The sequence below is a fragment of the Sinocyclocheilus grahami genome, unplaced genomic scaffold (assembly GCF_001515645.1).
Source record: "Sinocyclocheilus grahami isolate Dianchi unplaced genomic scaffold, SAMN03320097.WGS_v1.1 scaffold85.1, whole genome shotgun sequence".
NCBI lineage: Eukaryota > Metazoa > Chordata > Actinopteri > Cypriniformes > Cyprinidae > Sinocyclocheilus > Sinocyclocheilus grahami.
Window position 1 is genome coordinate 439,731 of NW_015505264.1, and position 7,989 is coordinate 447,719.

Below are 7,989 nucleotides of genomic sequence, written 5' to 3' on the forward strand. Positions count from 1 at the left end.
CACATACATATATATAATATATAACTATCCTGGCTATCTAAATATCATTCATCTTGAGAACTGAAAACACACAACTTCAAAATCTTAAACTACTTAGGTACTCAGAAATTAGTCATTCGATTTCAGTTAAAAGTGTGTTTTGATATGCCGTATGAAAAAAAGCTTTTCTGGTTTTGATTTTTCTGGGTTTGGAGATGTGGTTATAAAATATTCAGGACAGATATGCAGCAACAGATACCAGCTGTCATGTGTAAGCTAGCGAATGTTATGACAAGAGATTTAAAACATTTATGTGCAGAGTATAGTGTATAAAAGACTCATTAGGTCCAAGGGACTAGGCCATCTCTTTCTGCTAAGTATGGTAACAAAGCTAACAGAGAAACCTAAGACGCATCAGGAAAATACAGTACAAGCCAGAAAAACACCAAAAAACAATAGATATTCATCTCTATCGACTGAAATGTATCTCTTTCTGGAGCTGCAAACGTCACAGTTACAGTGACAAATTTTTCTGCAACATTCTTAAACAGGCTGTTCATGCGTCTAATTAGTTTTTTTTTTCTCAGCACATAAGCTGCAAAGTAAATAATAACCATGTCTTTTGTTTCTTCAGTTGCCAAACATTTACTAAACTAGTGCTATAAAGACAATAAATAATTTTTCCCATTACAACAGCATCGTTTTGACAGCATCCATTAAGTCCTAAATCTGGCCAAAAGCCAACATAAACTCATGAACCGATTGAGTTTGTGAGCAAAAAGTTGCTTATTAACACACATGTAAGAGACAATATCATACTTTGCATATCAGAAAGCTGGTGTCAAACACTCTGAAAGCATTCAAATGTAACCCGCATGTTTTCAGAAGCAGCTTGAAATAAATCAAAGTACGACCCATATAATCCGATCAAAGGAAGACATTAGACTCGTTAGGAGAGTAAATCATTTAGACTAATGTACATCTCCTGAATGCTACTTCATCTTCCACCGAGATATGACGACATTTAAAGTGAATCTATTATCTCCCCTTTACCTTGGCTTCCCCCAAAACCGTCGCCCACCCCAAGCGGACACCACTATTTGCAATTCTGATGGGATGGATTGTAATTAGAGGCCGGATCATTTTACACAATCAGACAAGGGCACAGGACTGGTGAATCAGCAAATCTGATAAATTATCTTTTCATGGCAATGTACTCCCATTAGGGCTGTGTGTTGGTGTGCTTTTTAGAGTCTGATGCAAAGACCCCCAGCTCAATTCAAAGCACACTTTCCCATTAGCGTGCGTAATGGACACTTCTTATGCAAAGTGGCCGTGAGTGAGGACGCCGTGGCAGAAATGGGATTAAATCTTGCTAACTCCTCAAGATTTAACGGAGGAAGCGCAGCGGGGCAAGCGGCATAACTCTCGCTCCATCTCTCTCTCTCTCCATCCAAGAGAACAACAGTGTTTTGAAAGCCGTCACCTAATCACTCTGTGTCTTAAAGGCCCTCTGGGAACATGCTTACCTCAACTAATATGCTCTAATGACTTTGAACTAACTTTCATTTCTGCTGCTTTGCATTTTATTGTCCTGAGGATTTTCCAGGGAGGATTATTATGATGGAGAGAAATACAGCAGAGCAGCCACAGGTTTTCAGAAGCGGGACACTTATTTGTTTTAATAGAGAATTGTCATATCAGATCAGATATGCGGATATTTCATAGAAAATTGGAAAAACATGCTAGAAAAACACTGAAATTTCCATAAAACACAACAGAAGAATTTCACTCATACCACAAGTCTGCTGTGCCATGTCTGATCTCTCAGTCACTCACGTAGCCTGTGGCCAAAATGCAAGACAATAGGGTACAACAAGGCTATAGGCCCTTTTGATTTTTTTCTTTCTTTCCACTTAAAACACCAACACCTTCACTAAACGTGTCTACTATGCACTGAAAAATTTTACTTATCAACCAGATCATAATGTGCGATGACAAAAGATTGAATGTGAAGTATTTTTTTTTTAATCTTGCAGATTTTTAAAGGTAATAACAATTCTTTTTTATTTTTATTTTTAATTATTAGTCTATTCAGAGAGGAAAAAAAGCTTAATTTTCTTTTTTCCTTTTTTTCCAGGGTGATTAATTTATTTTCAGTATCTGTAAAAAAAAGAAAGACAGACAAAATATTGTTATGGCAAAGGAGGACGAAATTCGAATACCTTTACTGCAGTATAAAAGAGAACAGATTTATACTAAAGAAAAAAAGGCACACACTGACTGCCCCAGTCACAATGGATATTAATTTATAAAATATGCCTGCACTAGTATAGCCTCAAGACTAGCAGTTAAATGAAAGGAAAAAACTAAAACTGATTAGATAAAGCAAAAATAGTGCTTATTTTGTATTACTATACACTTACATGTTGCTCATAAAATACATTGCTGATAAAAATATTTGCATATTGTATATGCCTATTTTGCCATTATATTTAGTAGTACTGTGTCTTTACCCAAAACTAGGGGTTAAACAAAGGCTACAAAAAAGCTTTATTTATCTAATTTGTTATCTAAATTAATGGCCACACTTTATTTTAAGGTCCAATTTTCGCTATTAACAAACCATTAACTATGACTTTTGCCATAGGTATTAGGTATTGGGTAGGATGTAAAATATGGTCTTGCAGAATATGTGCTTTATAAGCACTAACAAACAGCCAATATGTTATCAATAGGCATGCTAATAAGCAACTAGTTAATAGTTTACTATTACTACTAATTTGGTCCCTATACTAAAGTGTTACCAAATTAACGATAACATTTTAATGATAAAAAATAAAATAAAATACAAATTTGTTTAGTACCTTGGGCTTCTATATAAAAAAACAACAAAAAGTCAAATGAAAAACAGCGTGCACAAGTAAAAACCAAAACCAATTTCCAAATGTGTTTAATTGGGAAGCCTCAAAGCTGTAAACGCAGTAAACATGTCATGTGTTTTGTCTTCTGTACTCTGTGTCACAGCAAATTAAACATTTGGCATGCGTCACGACGAGTTCCTGATAAGCATAAATCTATGTCTGGGTTTCCCTCAGTACCACTGTCTCTTTAAGTAGATGCCTGTGGTTCTCACACCACATTTCATGTATCATGCCTGGAACGTATAGAGGACTGTGATGCGTTGACCACAGCGGAAAGCCAGCCACCATCTTATACGAACATGGAACGGGCTTTCTCCACCTCTGTAAGCAACAAAGCCATCTTGTCTCAATCCCACATTCATAATAAACGTCAAAAGCTGTGGTTAGCTTCAAAAAAGCTGCTCCACATTTTGCTGTGGAGCTTTCTGACCACCAGGAACACTGTCTCTTTCATATACTCAGATGCAATAACAATCACTCGGCAAACCTAAAGGAAATAAATCGCACAATTAGAGGCCATTTACCCTTAATCTTTACATAAACACAGGCCACTTCAGCCATATTAAATAACCTCATCCACGCACCACAAGCTGTTCATCCTCACCATATTCACCTTACTCAACAGTTCTAGGACACTGTCAAAACAGTAACGGTTGCAAGAAAAACACAAAAAGAGTAAACGTCCATTTCTAAATGTGTACTAAAAACGAAAAGCTGGAGACAGGCCGCTTAAAGCTACGACAAGCGCAAAAAGCTGGGCTAGTTTGCTTGAAAGAGCAAAAATAGAAATCTAAGCCGGCTGCTAGTTAATAGAATAAATATGGTCATGGTGCCACTGTAATCTGGAGGCAGAGGGGGCTTTGTCACAGAATCTTGCCCTTATAAAGACACACGGCGCTTCTGCCTCCATCTGCGCTTGATGAGAATTACAACTCCCATTTAGATGCAAATACAATTAGCTCTCCCTGCCGTGCACATTAGAGCCCTTAGCAAACACAAGTGAGGTTTTTCTCTGCCACTTAAGAGGGCATCTGTGTCCCCACGCGCAGCGCAGGTGGAGGAGGGGAACGTGGCGATGCCAGTCAGCACCGGTTGGCACGGTGTCAAGATTCGGTGAGTAAACACCTCCGACGCCTGGTAGCTTATGACAATATGCCACATTATGAGGTAATTAGCAGAGGTGGCACCGAGTCTCCACTTCAGCATCAGTGCCAGGCAAACAGATGCAGGAACGCACGCGTGCAGATAAATATTTGTTCTGACAGCTTGACACTTGAACGGGAAAATATGTATCTGGAATTTGACGTCGCACTTTTGCTTTGATAATTCGCAGCGGTGAAGTGCGGGTATCAGGCTTAGCACATAATACAGTCATTAGCGAAATCCCGAGTTCATTAACATGCAGACGTTAATGCGGCGACAAACGCGAAACATCTTGTTGGCACATTTCCAGCGAGCACTCGTAGTCCCTTTGATCAGCACGTGCGGAATCGAGGAGAATAGGAACGCACAGCCCTAGTAGTCCACGGGGTTAATGATATTATTGCACCTATCTGCATATTTAATTACGCTCCTTGTTAACGATAAGTGCTGTTCATTCAATTTGCTTCATTTTGTAGCTGGCACGTTTTCAATGGGAGCCTGCCAGCCAGGCTGTCGGGGAGTAGAGACAATTAAAAATGTATTCATCGAATCTGTAAAACAGATGCTAACAATCAGGTGCTTTCTCTCAACAAGATCTCTTCAATCTTTTATTACCATTATGCCAGTTAGACGTAATTATCCCGTTGCCAGCTCATGCCAGCTCGCTTCTTATTCCGGAAGGTTGCTAGAGTGTTCGTCTGAAGTATCAACAGCAGTGGGGCTCTTAAAACACAGGCACATTCAGTGAAATTAAGCATTTTCTCATTAGCCGGAGGCTATTGGGCTTATAAATTATTCATTCCTTCCTCACAAAAGAACATTAATCAATTATGAAGATATAAAGAAATTAAACATGGGGAGAAAGACAAGACTTTCATATTAATATGCAGACAGATAGTACTGCTACCGCTTGAAAATCAATACTTCTGTGAGTAATCTGCACGCCTTGGTGGCAATATGAATGCATAATCAGATGTGATCTCGGTTCTGGATACAGAAAAAGGCTTATTCTTTTATTGGTCGCTATATAGAGCATCTGCAAAAAGAAAATTAACCCTGTAAGTAAATAAATAAACAAACAAACAGGAGAAACAAATAAAATCACCCTTGCAAAGAAGCGAAAAACGCTGCAAGTGGAAATTCTGGCAGACGCACCACCAGGGACCGTAGCAGAGCGAGCCATGCAATTGGTTTGAACCCCGTGCCGCACAAATTTGTTTTTAATGCATTTTTAAAGTTTTACTGCCATTCAAGGACACTCAGGGAATAAAACTCATCCATTCAAAGTGTTGACCTGATTGGTGTTAACAGCTGAAACAAATCTGCTTGGCTCCATCAGAACTCCCTGAGCTAAGAGACACAACCCTGTCTCCTATCAAAGGCCAGCCTAGCTGCGAATCAAATATTCTGTTGGACAAATCATTTGCAGTATAGCAACCAAATAACTGCACTATGTAGGAATAAAATGATTCAGACATTTAACAATTCTGCCTGTATGTGAGTAACTCTCTGTTGTTCTGATTGAAAACATTGTTTTAGACTTTTGAACCTGTTCATGCTTTGAAAATGTTCATGCTTATAGAAAACTTTTAAAATAATTACTTACAAATTTGGACACAAAGTGAGCCAAGAAAAAAAAATAAAATAAAATAACTAAATTTAATAAAATTACAAATCAAATAAAATAAAAAAAATCAAATAAAATAAAATAACAAATAAAATAAAATAACATTTCAAAATAAAATATAATAAAATAAAACATGTTGTAACAATTTCCCCTCATGCTTATTTGCAGGCATGAGGGGGAATATAAAAAGGTGAGACATTCTGCATTTTGGCTTCATCTTGTCTCATAACACTTTTGGAAAATATTATCTAACATAACAGCGCTGTGAATCATTTTCCTAAAACAACATAAAAATCATTACCCCAAGCTGCTCAAGTCAAAATCATACAGAGAGAAAGACGTGAGACTCATTTAGATCTGTTCGTTCAAAGCGCATCATCTACATCATGTTACTCAAAGATGCGTCCTGACTGATGAGGTCACAGGAAGTTGCATAACCATAATTCCCTTTATGCCCATTCCTGATGCCCTCATTACTGTCCAGAGCCCATATCAGAATGTTTATCTGTGTGCTTTTGGAGAAACAGTGATAAATCCATCCTCAATTAAAGATTATATGTCAGAGGTGCTGGGCTGAAATTGAATTAAAGGGAAAAAAGGCTCCTTAATATCCAGTTGATATATCCCTGCAGGTGACGGCTGTATCATAAAACCTTTTCTTCTTGCTTAGCAGACAACTGCTGAGCCTCACTGAGATTCATCTGTAAAAGCTACAGTACTTACAACACCTTCACTCGCCGAACTGACGATATCATTGTCCTGATAGGCTAATTCACTTCTCATCATACTGGTTTATTGAGTATAACACCATTTCAATTTCTGGTTCGGTGTCTGGAAAAAGGGATTTTTTTTTAGTACTGGGCATAAAAATCGAGTGCATTATTAGGAGCTCTATTCACTGCTTATGATCATAGCCAATCAGTGACCCTGCTGTGAGTTTCTCATTAAAAACCTCATTTTTTGGATGTGCAGCAAATTAATGTCACTCTGTGCAATACAGCTAAAGGTTATAAGGATGATGGCTGTATTTGCTTTTACACACTCACCTTTTACCAAAGTGTGTGTGCCTTTTCTTGCAGACCCTCTTGCAGTGGTCAGATTCTTGACTTTCTCTTCTTTCTTACTTGCACCACCTATCAAGTCACACAAACACACGCACATCACATCAAAAAGAAAAAGAAATCACATCAAAAACATCAAAAAGAAATATTCAGATCAGCAGACATCTGTCAGTGCATCTTCATGCTCAGAATAGGGTGAGCTCATAGATTCTGCCATTTGCTTGATTACAAAGGACCTTGTGTGAGCAAACAGACTCTTCTGCTGGATTGGAGTAGACTTATATTGATGGAGAGGAGGAAGGTAAGAAGGCAGACAGAGTTTAAGCAGCCGTGTTCCTCTGGGAGGAACACAAATTAACCCTCGCCTCATCCTGCCTGCCTGCAGCATCCTCATGTTTAGTACCCAGTTTAGTGATGGTGGCATCTGTACTGATGATCTGCATCATATTCTGCATTTCCAGAATCTAAATATCACCATCTAAATATCAAATTCAAAATTGCTTTATTTGCATGACTGTAAATAATTCAATATTGCCAAAGCTTGGAATATATGTACAAAAAGATCATAAAAATAAAGATCACAATAATAGAAGAACATATTTAATTTAAACGTAACTTAATTTCAATAAATAGTATAACAAATTAGAACATTTGTGAATAAATTTCAACATACAAATACAAAATGCAGTTTTTAAATTATAATTTCATTTATTAAGGGAAAAAGCTGTCCAAACCTGCATGGCCCAATGTGAAAAATGTACTGCCCTCTCCAGTTAAATCATGAAAGAACTGTGATTAACCACATTATTTTAGAAAGCTGAGTTAAATTTCACTTGCCACAACCAGGCCTGATTACTGCCAGACCTGTTGAATCAAGAAATCACTTAAATAGAACCTGTCTGACAAAGTGAAGCATGCTTAAAGAGCAACACATCATGCCACGATCTAAAGAAATTCGAGAACAGATGAGAAACAAAATAGTTGGCGTATCAGTCTGGAAAGGGGTATAAAGCCATTATCAACAAATGGAGAAAATGTGAAACAGTGGTGAACCTTCCCAGGAGTGGCCAGCCCACCAAAATTACTCTAAGAACGCAATGACGACGACATCCAGGAGGTCATAAAATAACCCAGAACAACATCTAAAGAACTGCAGGCCTCACCTGCCTCAGTTGAGGTCAGTGTTCATGGTTCAACAATAAGAAAGAGACTGGGCAAAAACGGCATCCATGCGAGAGTTCCAAGGCAAAAGCCA

The 7,989-nt window shown here is 38.0% G+C and overlaps 1 long non-coding RNA gene across 2 annotated transcripts in view; it reads right to left on the minus strand.

The window, feature by feature from the left end:
* The window catches only part of LOC107586693 (uncharacterized), a 61,606-nt gene that overhangs the window by 31,914 nt on the left and 21,703 nt on the right, over positions 1-7,989 (minus strand). For both annotated transcript variants that reach the window (XR_001609387.1, XR_001609388.1), the window contains exon 4: positions 6,720-6,806. This is a non-coding gene — a long non-coding RNA (uncharacterized lncRNA). The remainder of the gene's footprint in view (positions 1-6,719; positions 6,807-7,989) is intronic.